The sequence below is a fragment of the Panthera onca genome, chromosome X (genome assembly GCF_046562875.1).
Source record: "Panthera onca isolate mPanOnc1 chromosome X, mPanOnc1 haplotype 2, whole genome shotgun sequence".
Classification (NCBI taxonomy): Eukaryota; Metazoa; Chordata; class Mammalia; order Carnivora; family Felidae; genus Panthera; species Panthera onca.
In genome coordinates this window covers 25,805,214-25,818,592 of record NC_138357.1, presented here as the reverse complement: position 1 = coordinate 25,818,592, position 13,379 = coordinate 25,805,214, and the positions used below count along the sequence as shown (strand labels likewise).

Sequence of the window (13,379 nt, the reverse complement as noted above, 5' to 3'; positions counted from 1 at the left end):
AAGAAACAGAGCAAACAAGCAAAGGGGGGAAAAGAGAGAGAGACAAACTAAGAAACAGATTCTTAACTCTAGGGAATAAACTGATGGTTACCAGAGGGGAAGGGGTGGAGGGTCAGGTTAAACAGGTGATGAGGATTAAGTAGTGCACCTGTAATGAGCACTGGGCGATGTATGGAATTGTTGAATCACTATATTGTACACCTGAAATAATACAACACTATAGGTTAACTGGAATTAATATGAAAACTTAAAAAGCCAAAAATAACAATAGTACAGGACTAAAAGCTAAGAATAAGAATGATTTTAAATAATAAATTAAACAAATTTATTAATTTAAATAATAAGAGCAGAGATCAAGCAATAGAGTACTTTTAAACTTTCACCAGATTAAGCAACTGAATACCTTTGAACTTTCACCTGACCTTTAACCTCTTACAAGCCCTTACAGTGAATGAGCTTTTAAAAATTATTATTAGCAGGTCAAGAACTGTTTAATTCAACGATCTGGAGAGCTGCAAAGTGTCACAAGGAGTAGGCATCCCAGTTTCTACAACCTCTTCAGGAACACCAAAAACTGAAACAAGGCAAGAAATCTTACCAGATATATTTAACTACTTTAAATATGCAGATATTGAGGATGAAATTGCTCCTCACACTTCTTCAATACTAACTGTAAAAGTTTAGGAAAGTTTATTAGATTCTTTTCCTTTGTTGAGTGGTACAACTTTGCAGAAACAAAAAAAAATGCATATCATAAAAATAGTTCTTTTGTTAGCAATATGACAGTTTGAAGCACCTGATAGCAATTTGGCATGTAACTGTGTTCTTAATTCTTGCAAATTTAAGATAATTAATACCTTTGAAGTACTGCATGTGCCTTTTGAAAAGAACAGTTTTGATTTTCACATTAGAAATCCCAGAAAATAATTGCAGCAGGTTCAGAATTTGGATCTTCTTATCTTCTAACCATCCAAAGAAATATTTTTTAAACCATGCTTTATTCTTACTTTGTATTTTTATAGTATACATATAGAAGTTATTAATTTCTGAAAATGCTCATTAAGAGCATCTTATAAAATATGGCAGATTCTAATGTAAGACGGCTCAATTTTTAAAGGTAACAGAAACCTAACTGGTTAACAGATACTTTGATATATTTTAGAATATCTTCACTTGCCTCAAAAGAATAATCCATACTTTTGCTTGGTTGTGATTCCAAAGTTGACTGTGCTTCCTTGTTACAGATACTCATTTTATCACAACTGATGAATGTCTTTTGTATATAAGTACATATATACACATATATTCTTTTATAAAAAGTCTAAGTTAAAGTCAGTGTTCCTAGTATGTTGGTAAGAATGAATATTGAAATGAATCAATTGCTTGTGCTCACAATGTGTAGGTTTGCAGAATCAGAAAGAAATCCCAGTTTCTCAGTAGCAAAGGAGAAAAGGCAGTTTAGACTTAAAGGAAGAAAGGAAGAAACTATTATGCTGTTTACCTACAACACTCTCCCAGTTTTAGAATTCCTTGTATAATGCTTTTGTTTGTGTAAGCTATTTGAGAAATATAGTTGTGCTTTATTTTGGTGATTGGGTGATTGAGGAAAGTAATGAGGGCAATTTGAAGAGTAATTGCCGTTTGCTGGGATGATTTAAATTCCTGTAACTATCACATGTTGCTGTTTTACCTTTAAGGCAAACTACACAAAATAAAGGTAATGAAAATAACTATAATTTATTGAGCACATATTATGTGTGCTGCCTTCCTAGGTATTTTGCATACAATAAATTTACAATGCATTCTCTCCATTCAACAAATGAAGAAACTGAGAAGAAATTGGTTAAGTAACTTGCCCAAGGCACACAGGAGACAGAATTCAGTTTATTTCAGCTTGACTTAAACCTCCTGCTGTTTCCACTGTTTCATGCTACTTTCTCAAAATCTCATTTTAAGTAGCTACTAATCCATACTGCTGAATAATGAAGAAAGTATGTCTTAACAAACTGGCTTTTTAAAAAAGAAACATTTTTAAAAGCATGGTATAGGATAATTAGAAGTAAATTCCACTATTCAATCTTATTTTTCTTAGGTCAAACAAAACTCTAGCAATTTGATCCCAATAATGTGCAAACACAAATACAAGTGAAAGCCATTGTTTGTCATTTAAACTCCCCAAGTGGCCTGAGACAATGCCAGTTTACCTTCCCCTCACTAGTGGATGCATTTAGAACCCTGTAGCAAAACCTATCAGAAATTCTGAGTTTATTTTTAACGTGCATTTATTTGAGAACAGAATCGTTAAAATAAAATATCAGGGTGATGGGAAGATGAGAAAAGTTATTTTCTATCACAGACACAGATATAGCTTTTAAGTCTATTTTCACTTGCCACTAAAAACCAGAACTAACGTGGCTGTAGATACCTACCTCTCAAACAATAAAAATGGATTAAGCTAATGATTCCATTTATGGAAACACGACTAAAACACGACTAAAACATTAGCCATTCTCACCCAAACTCCTGTTTTTTGTCACATTTTAATCTTGATATTTTATTTGAAATGTTTATTTATTCATAGAAAGAGCACATACATGCAAGCTGGGGAGGGGCAGAGAGACAGGAAAGAGAGAGAGAGAGAAAGGAGAGAGAGTGCCATGCAGGCTCTGCGCTGTCACCAAGAGCCAGATGCTTAACCGGCTGAGCCACCCCATTACCCTGATATTTTATTTTAAAGATTCTGTTAAAATCTACTTGCTCTATCAGTTTTGCAATGCCTTTGATTTAAAAAAAAATAAAATAAAATTCTGACCTAAGACATAAGAATTAGGTTCTTCAGTATTGTGAAAAGTTTACCAACATGTTATTAGGATCTTACTAGCTTTATTCAGTGATTCGTGAATCAGGCAGCATCCAATATACAAAACAGAAAGGAGTTCCAAAGAGATAGATAAGTGAAGGTGTTTTATAGACAGAGGTACAGAGGATTAAGGAAGCTCTACTGAGCAAATCTGATTTGATTGACTAATAAAGTTTCCCTTCTTTGGTACACAAAGAATCTTGACGCATGTTTGTGTAATTTAAGTTGAGCAGACAGATTCTGATTGGTCAATTCTAAGTTACATTTCTGGGAAAGTAGAGCACTCAGGAGAAAAGGAAACTTTGTTGAGTTTTGGCGAACAGAGGGAGCTTTGCATGAGTGCCTCCCTTTTGGGCCTAGCATAATTATTTAACACTTAACAAAATAAGAGTAGCTTTTACATAGATAATCCTATACAGTGCATTTGCTGTGAAGAGTTTTCACTTTGTTTATCTGGGCAGAATTACTTACAGACAGCAATGTCCCAAATGGGCCAAATTTTAGATATCAGAATAAGTTTGATAGCCTTCTTGGTAATGGTATTTGTTTGAAATGGGTGTCGTCCCAGTTGTACAACTTAAGATATAAAAAATTCTACCAAATGTGCTTTCAATTACTTCATGTAGGAGTTCTTTTCATATAGAGAAAATGTGATAATTTATTAGTTCTTCATTAAGTAGATGTTAATTGTGTACCTACTATGTGCATGGTATGCAATTAATCAGATAGATGACCTTGCCCCTCAAGGATTTTAGAATATTGTAGGCAACATAAGATCTGCTTTTGCCCATATCAATTACCTTCTAGCAACACCAAATATACATGTAATGTTGTGATGTTAATTCTACTAATGCTTTACTAATGCAAATGCTTTACATGTTATAAATTTGGTGCAGTGGTAAAGTCACTTAGCATATGAATGAACCTAATCAGATGCTCACCACCTTGACTTTGTTGTTAACTTAACATTGGACACTCTATACTTTTCAAAAAATATTGTCTTTGTGAATAAAATGTCTCCAAGGGAGTCACTCAGCATACACTAGGTTCAGCTGAAGCTCAAAGACAGGGAGTAGGAAAACTTTATAGTGAAAAAATGGGAATGCTTCAGGTATGCTGTGATTTGAGGCTGTTGGTATACAGAAGCTGAATATGGGCTTACCAGAAGCAGAGCACACTATGTGATTGGTTTGGGGAACACATTTGGCTTTCTTTGGTTGGTCCTTAATTGAAATTGGAGGCAAAATTAAGCTGGCAGTCATCGACCAAGTCTTGACCTATTGACCAAGTCTTGACCTTTCTGGGTGGAGGCTACAGAGGCTATAGGTCAGGGTTCTATTTTCACATATGGTCTAGTCATTGTTTGTGTATTCATTCAGTCTCTCATTGTCAAACATTATTATCACTCATGTTCAACACTTTTGTGAGTACCTACTATGTTGCAGGCAGTGCTTTAGGTACCAGCAGGAGACAATGACCAACACAGGAAAAAACAAAAATCCCTGGCCTCACAGGAAAAAACAAAAATCCCTGCCCTCGGAAAGATTATATCTTTTTTAATTTTTTAATTTAAATTCAAGTTAGTTAACATACAGTGTAGTATTGGTTTCAGGATAGAACCCAGTGATCCATAAATTTCATATATGAATGCTCATCCCAACAACTTCCCTCCTTAAAGCCCATCACCCATTTAGCCCATCCCTCCACCCACTTCCCCCCAGCAACCCTCATTTTGTTCTCTGTATTTAAGAGTCCTTTATTGTTTCCCTCCCTCTCTGTTTTTATCTTACTTTTCCTACTAGTTTTAAATAGAACAGACAAACAAGGTTATACTGAGAAAGGTGACACTGAAAAATAGAGTTGAGAAAAAAAGAATTCCTGGAAAAAAGCATTCCAGGAAGAAGGAACAGTGAGTTTACAGATTCTGAGGCTATGATATGCTAATGTATTTTATGATAACATGAAGGCCATGTGGCCTGAATAAATAAGGGGGAAGAGTAGAAGGAGATGTGATCAGGGAGGGAAATTAATATATATATATAACAGAAATAGAAATAAAATTTAAATTTTATAAATAAAATATATAGTTATATATAACTATGTAGAGTTAAAAACAAATATAAATAAAATATAAAATATAAAAATTTATATAATTACAAATCTATTATATATAAACACTAATTCTAAATACATTTGGTGAGAATAATTAGGCTGTTTTCATGCCTCAAGCATCCAATTTACTTCTCTATTTGTTTAGGTTAAAGAAAGAAAATTCTGATTCACTCACATAAGTAGATTAAATAACAGACTTTTTAAAAATAACATGTCTTACAACCTTAGTATTGGTTTCAACTGATTTGATTTTTGTCTCCTAAGTATTTAAGTTAGACAAGAAAGAAATAAAAATTTTAATAAATACTGAAACCGATATGATGTCATACTTATTTTCTTTTTTTCCTTTCTTTCTTTCCTTTTTTTTTTTTTTTTTTTTTTTTTTTGAGACCAAGAGGCATTTTATTGACCTGATGGATAGGATATTCATCTACTTGCTCCACTGCAGATACTCCACCTACCCTCCCATGTCCTTTCACACAAGTGTATGAGGGGGGCCCTCTTATGGCAAAGACATTTTCAGTGTTCCTCCAGGGACAGAACCAGGGACTTCCCTGAGTGTATTCTGAGACCTGGGCTCTGGCTTTCAGTGTTGTTTTGTATTTCTCTGTCATCTCCTTATGTAGGGGCACCAGGTCCAGGAAGGGGACCTGCCCTTCCACCTCACAGATGTAGGCCCCCAGGCAGTACTTTCAGGGGCCAAAGTGAGTCGGGTGAGAAAGCTGCTTTTTCTGTTCCTCTTTATCAAGGGTTTCTTTGTTCTTCCCCAATATTTTTTGATATGCTCCATGATATCCTTATTACCCTTGGTCTTCACATCCACGAGGACCTGCTACCCGGAATCCAGATAGAACTGCAGGAAGGGGGACAGTCTTATGTTCTTAAACACCATGATCTGCACTCAAGGGTTTTTGTACTGGTTTTGAGATATGTTGAAAAACACAAATTTCCTGGCCTCCTCGCCCAGCTCCCCATGCGTCTTGTAGTTCACAGTCATGACCTTCACTAACTTTGAACACTGTGCTACCTGGCTCAGGTACTGCAGGGTGCAGTGGATCCGGAAGCAGCCCTTCCTGGGCATGGCGCTGGAGGTGTCGAGCCGCGGATCTAGCAGCAAGGAGAGACCCAGAACAGCAGACGCAGCTGACCCAGCGGACCTCACACCGCTTTGCTTCACCGCTAGTTTCCACTTCCTGCACAGATGCAGAGGAGATGCCTCCGGTGGCAGGCAGCCACTTTTTTCCTTTTTGACTAAGAAATTACTAGTGAATTAAACATGTGCTGAGCAGATGTTTCTGTGCTTTGCTGAGCATTTAATTGAGTGTGGCTTAGATACTCTATAGTCATAGACTGGCTTATACAATTTACTTTCATAATTGTAGATCAGATATTTTTTAAAGACCAGTTCAGCTCTGTAAACTTCTTAATCAATGGCACACTTACAAACTTTTCATGTATCTTCTAGAAATGTCAGGAACTCTTTTATTCTCAGTTCTGCGTAAAAAATGTGGCAATTTGACAACCCAAGTAAATGGGAGAGGGGTCTCAACAAGAAGTCAACATTTGGTATATTACATATTGGACTGTGTGTTTTCCATATATTCATTAAGACAAATAAAGACCACGTTTAGGTCAACCATTTCTGGAATCTCTAAGCACTGTCAATCACAGTGAATTACTACTGAATTAGCATATGTATTCATAGAAACTTTTATGGCTTGGATTTGGAATATATAAACCAATGAATAATTTAAGCTTAAATATCAACTTTTACCTGAATATAACACATAGAATAATAGAAAATATCAACTTTCACCTGAATACAACACATATAGTAATAGAAAATGGGGTTTACATTCAATTATCATTTTGAGGGTCCTCCTCCTAGGTCTAATTTTATAATCTGGGAAGAAAGTGAATCTCTTTATTAGGATACTGACATGTATTTCTACTGATATGTATATAGTAGACAATAAAAATGACAGAATCTGTCAATCAAAGCTTGCAATGTGTTAATTTTGTTTCTGTTTCCTGCATCAGTGTGATTTTATGTCATTGAAGATATGTTTTAAAGTGTTAAGGTATTACTTTGCCACAGTACACTTTAGTTAATCAGTGATGAGCCATAGTCTTCCATTTTTTTTCTAAATTATTTTGTTTGGGGTGTGTGTGTGTGTGTGTGTGTGTGTGTTTGTAAGAACACAACCCACCAGTCTTGCTTTTTTATGGATGTAGAAGGTGCACTAAACCATCATATTTAAATATGTTTTGCTAATTGGCCATGCCTTTCATTTATATAATAGTAAAGAAAGAACAATAAACAAGTCATTTTACTAACATGAGCATTTAATTTTCAATCAAGACACTAAAGTATGGTTTTAAAAGTACCCTTGAAATACAATCTCATTGCTTATTGAATAAACTATTATTAAAAGGAGATAGGCACTAATTACCTAAATAATGCTAGAAAGAAGCTCAATCCGGGCAATGGCAGTCAAAAAGAATTAACATGAAGCCAAAATGAAGAGATTTCAGATCCATTCAGACTTGTGTTTCATAGGCTTTGTAACTTTGGAAAATCAGTCATATCCTGTTCAATAGTTTGATTGATTCTTGTAGACAATAATTAAAACGGAATATTATGTAGCAGTTGTGTTAACACAATAATGTGGTATTTACTGTCATTGAAATGGGTGGACTTTGTACTATATACTCCCCAGAATCTGATTCATCTTTGAACACTATGACCACAAGACTAGAAATTGCTACCAGTTAGGAGTTTGAATGGAAACTATTTTTTTCCAGAGATATGACAGCCACTATTACCAATTGTACTTTTTCTCTGAGACCCATAACTATGCTTAAGAAGAAGTGAAATAAGTCAGAGAAAGACAACATTGTTTGAACTTACTTACATGTGGAATCTAAAAAGGGTGTATTAAAAAAAAAAAACAGTAAAATGGTGGTTACCAGAGGCCAAGGGTAGGTGGGGGAATAGGAGAGATGTTTAAGAGTATAGACTTGCAACTAGTAGATAAATAAGTCCTAGAGATCTAATGCATAGTATAGTGATTATAGACAACAATACTGTATTATGAATATCAAACTTGATAAGATACTTAGATTGTAATTATTATGGTCACAAAAAAGAAATGATAATTATGTGACATGATAGAGGTGTTAGCTAATGACAATAGTGGCAATCATATTGCAATATATAAATGTATCAAATGAACATGTAGTACACCTTAAGCTTATATAATATTATGTATCAAATATAATTCAATTTTTAAAAGTGGATAAGCATACGTACATACTTAGCAAATTTCAAAGAAATAGAATGCCTATGCATAGACATGAGCCTTCTGACATAAAAGTGTTATCAATGAGATTTTATGAGGAAATCATCTAATTTTAAAAATGTCTCTCTACAGTCACACATATGTATTAAACGCCAATCCTAACATTTTTTAATAATAATTGAGTTGCCACCTTCTCTTTATATACTCAAGAATTTGGCCAACCTGATCTGGCCTTCTCCTGTTAGATTTTACAATGTCACTTGGCCTCTTTTTATATATAGAAAATATTTTCAGGGACACGGCCTACATATAGAAAGAAACGAAGTGACATTGTATATGTAAATGAAGCCAAGTGCAAATATATACATATATATATATATATATATATATATATATATATACATATAAAATATATCTTCTACTGTCAAGACAGAAAGCAACACAAAAACATCAGTTTTCCTATGACTATCACCTAACATAGCAAGTTCCAATTCTACTTGCATCAGCAATTATGTTACAACTATTTAATGGTCACCAATATTTTAGTGATTGGTTTTAATCAAGCCAAATGGTTTTTGAGGCCATACGTGAAGGGCAATATAGTTTAGTGGTTTTAGAACATGGGGTCTAAAGTCATTTAGCTTTAATTTATAGCTCGACTTTGCCACTTACAGACCATGTGACCCTGGGCAAGTTAAATAACTTTTCTATGTCCCACATTCCTTGTCTATGATAAGGTACTGATAATAGAATTCTTGTGAGAATTAAAGGAGTTAACATATGTGCAGTCTTTAACACATAGCTGGACATATACTAAACACTACATATAAGTTTTAAATCTTAACATTGTTTTGCACATATTTTGAATATAGAACTTTCATAGTAATTGTTTCATTTTTAAAGTAAGACCTGTGTCAAAGGTATTTTCAACATAGATCTTGAAAAGTCTGCAAAGATCACAAGTGGAGGCTCCTTCTTGCATTCAGGTAAGCGAAGATTTATTTCTGTTGATGTTTTGCTTAAAGTTCTTCAGTGGTATGGCCTCACGACCTGAGGAGGTAGAACCTGGGTTTCTCACTTCTCAATAAAGGGACTCCTTCTTACACACTACATGGAAAGTGGGTGTAATCTGGGTTGGCACTAAACTCCCATCTGGGAAACAATCCTGGAAATAGAAGGTATAGCCAGAGCAATAAAAATGACAGATCTGTTGTTTTACTTTCATAGTCTTTAGAGGTGAAAATTCAAGCATAAAAGTAAATTTTCTGCCACTACAACAGTTTCGGATTCTATTTTTTATCATAAAACTAATTAGGAATGGCAAAGAGCTGAGCCAGGATTTTTAGAGGAGAGTGAAAAAGATAAAGTTTGGTTCTTTTTGTTACCTATAAATTTGGGAACATTCTCCATTCGATTTATTGTCAAGCAATTGACAAATATATATTTCTTCTGAAGTTTTTAGGTTTTTCTCTTCCTATTTTTCCAGTTTTATTGAGAAATGATTGACATATGTCACTGTATAAGTTTAAGGAATATAGCATGATGATTTGATTTACGTATGTTGTGAACGATTACCACAATAGATTCAGCTAACATCCATCTTCTCATATAGATAAAATAAAAAGAAAAGAAACAAAAAAGAAAAAAGATAAAATGTATCCTTATGAGGAGAACTCATAGGAATTACTCCCTTAATTTTCTTATATATCATACAGCAGTGTTAGCTATAGTCATCATATTGTACATTCTATCCCTAGGCCTTATCTTGTAACTGCAAGTTTATATCTTTTGACCACCTTCCTCCAATATCCACCCCTCACATTCCACCTCTAGTGACCACAAGCCTGATCTCTTTTTTTATGAGTTTCATTTTTTTATATTCCACACATAAGTGAGATCATACAATATTTATTATCTTTCTCTGTCTGAATTATTTCACTTAACATAATGCCTTGGAAGTCTATCCATGTTGTTACAAATGATAGGATGTTTTAGTTTTTTAAGGCTGAATAGTATTCCATTGTATATATATGCCATGACTTCTTTATCCTTTCATCCACTGATAGACACTTACATTGTTTCAATGTCTTTGCTATTGTAAATAATGCTGCTGTGAATGTAGGGGTACAACAATCTTTTCAAGTTAGTGTTTTCATTTCCTTAGGATGCCCAAAAGTGGAATTGCTGAATCATACGGTAGTTCTGTTTTTCATTTTTTCAGGATCTACTAAACTATTTTCCATTTTACAATCTCACAAACAGTGCACAAGGATTCCTTTTTCTCCACATCTACGCTAGCATTTATCTCTTGTCTTGATGATGACCATTCTAAAATGTGAGGTGATATTTCATTATGGTTTTTTTTTTTGTGTTTCCCTAATGACTAGTACACATACCTGTTGCCTTTTCACATCTCTTGTTTGAATAAATGTCTATTTAGGTCCTTTGCCCATGTTTTGATTGAGTTATTTGTTGTTTTTCTTTCTTTTTTCTTTCTGTCATTTCTTCTTTTTTTCTGCTAATGTATGAGTTTTTTCTGAATTGTATGAGTTCTTTATATTCTTTGGACATTAACCATTTATCACATATATCATTTGAAAACATTTTTTCCCATTCCATAGGTTGTCTTTTCACTTTGTTGATATGTTTCTTTTGCTGTGCAGAAGCTTTCTAGTTTGATGTGGCCCCACTTGTTTATTTTTTATTTTGTTGCTTGTGCTTTAGGTGTCATATCCAAAAAAGCATTACCAAAACCTGTGTCAAAAAACTTTTTTCCTGTTTTCTTCTAGGAGTTTCATGGTTTCAGGTACTACATTTAAGTCTTTAATCCATTTTCAGTTAATTTTTGTGAGTAGTATAAGATGTGGGCTGAGCTTCATTCTTTTACATATGAATATCCAGTTATCCCAGCACAATTTATTGAAAATATTTTTTCTTCATAGAGTATTATTGGCTCTGTTGCCAAATGTTAGTTGGTTTACATGCTTGGGTTTATTTCTCTGGGTTCTCAATTCTGTTTGGTATGTCTGTTTTTATGCCAGTGCCATACTATTTTGATGACTATAGGTTTACAGTATAGCTTGAAATCAGGAACCGTGGTGCCTCCTACTTCATTCTTTATGAGGATTTATTTGGTTATTTGGACATTTTTGTGGTTCCATATAAATTTTAAGAGTTTTTTAGGGGCTCCTGGGTGGCCCAGTCAGTTAAGCGTCTGACTTCAGCCTAGGTCCTGATCTTGTGATTCGTGGGTTCAAGCCCTGCATTGGGCTCTGTGCTGACAGCTCAGAGCCTGGAGCCTGCTTCATATTGTCTCTCCCTCTCTTTCTGTCCCTCCCCTGCTCGTTCTCTGTCTCTCAAAAATAAATAAATGTTAAAAAATTTAAATTTTAAGAGTTTTTTCTACATCTGTAAAATATGCCATTGGAATTTTGATAGGGATTAAGTTGAATCTTTGAATGGCTTTTGGTAGTATTGACATTTTGACAATATTAATTCTTCCAATCCAAGAAGTCAGGATACCTCTCCATTTGTGTATTTTTTATTTCTTTCATCAGTGTCTTGTGGCTTTCAAAGTAGAAATCTTTCATCTGCTTAGTTAAATGTATTCCTGAGCATTTTATTGTTTTTGATGCTATTGTAAAAGGTGTCAATTTATCTCTTTTTTAAAAAATTCATTGTAAGTGTATAGAAACACTTCTAACTTTTGTATGTTAATTTTATATCCAGAAACTTTACTCAATTCATTTGTTAGATCCAATAGGTTTTTCTACATATAAAATCATATCATCTGCAAATAGAGAACTTCTAGTACTATGTTGAATAAGGTGGTGATAGTGAGCACCCGTGTCTTATTCCTGATCTTAGAGGAAAAGCTTTCAACCCTTCATCATTGAGTATAATGTTAGCTATTGGCTTGTCATATATAGCCTTTATTATGTTGAAATAGTTTCCTTTTATGCCTAATTTGATAAGAGTTTTTATCATGAATATCTTTTGAATTTTGTCAAATGCTTTTTCTACATCTGTTGACAAATATTTTAAACACTATACCTAAACCAAAGTGGTAAGCTCTACTGAAATAAACATCTTCCTCTTTAATATAGTTTCCTAATTCCCTAGTGCTTTCTAAAACCATTTTTTTCCATTAGCAGATGTGCAGTAGTGTTTAAGTGACATTAAGTTAAAAAAAAATGTAACTAAGACCATGCCATAAAGCCTCTATAAAACACCAAATTCTGGGGCACCTGGGTGGCTCAGTCAGTTCCAGGTGTGACTTTGGCTCAGGTCATGATCTCACAGTTTGTGAGTTTGAGTCCTGCGTTGGGCTCTGAGCTGACAGCTCAGAGACTGGATCCTGCTTCGGGTTCTGTGTCTCCCTCTCTCTTTCTCTGCCCCTCCCCTGCTTGTGCTCTCTCTTCTCTCTCAAAAAAAACCCCACAAAGTTCAACATTGCAGAGGACAACCTTTACTCTTATGAAAATGGTACTTAAAGGAGGCTTTCTGAAATATACATCCTTTGAGATATATTTCACCAGATACTTTAATTGACTCCATTACATTTAAAAGTCTGTTTTCAAGCAAAGGACCTCTCTTTGATAGATATCTATTAGTCCCATTTTTACTTTTGGTTTGACTCTGCTACTCAGGGCAAATCCTAGAAAACATAACACAATAGGTAATTTTTCATCTTTATACTTTCACTCTCCTTCCTGAGTTCTATTGACTTTTTTTTGCACTCCTTCACTAAAGTATAATGATCCTGACATGGAAAAAAAGGATAAAATATACCTAAATCAATTAAGCCTTACTAAATTATGTGTCATCTTACCTCAGAACATGTACTATATGTAAATGTGGCATATGCTGATGGTAATACTGAACTGAAGATCCAAGATTTTCAAGTGATAGCGTTTAGGGTCTTATGATATAAATCCGATTAAATATGCCATTATTGTTAGATTAAGAAGTTTCCACAGCCATAATGAACTAGGATTTCAGGCATCTTTTGTAGAAAACCTTATATACTATCCTTATATAATATTCTGGCCATCATGTTGTTTTATAAATAATAGTTGTTCTGTAGTGATTTATTATACATAAAT

General features: G+C 34.2%; 1 pseudogene; it reads right to left on the bottom strand.

Annotated features, from left to right (window-relative positions):
• Positions 1–491: 491 nt before the first annotated feature.
• Positions 492–6,114, bottom strand: LOC145714393 (small ribosomal subunit protein mS25 pseudogene; annotated as a pseudogene).
• Positions 6,115–13,379: the final 7,265 nt, after the last annotated feature.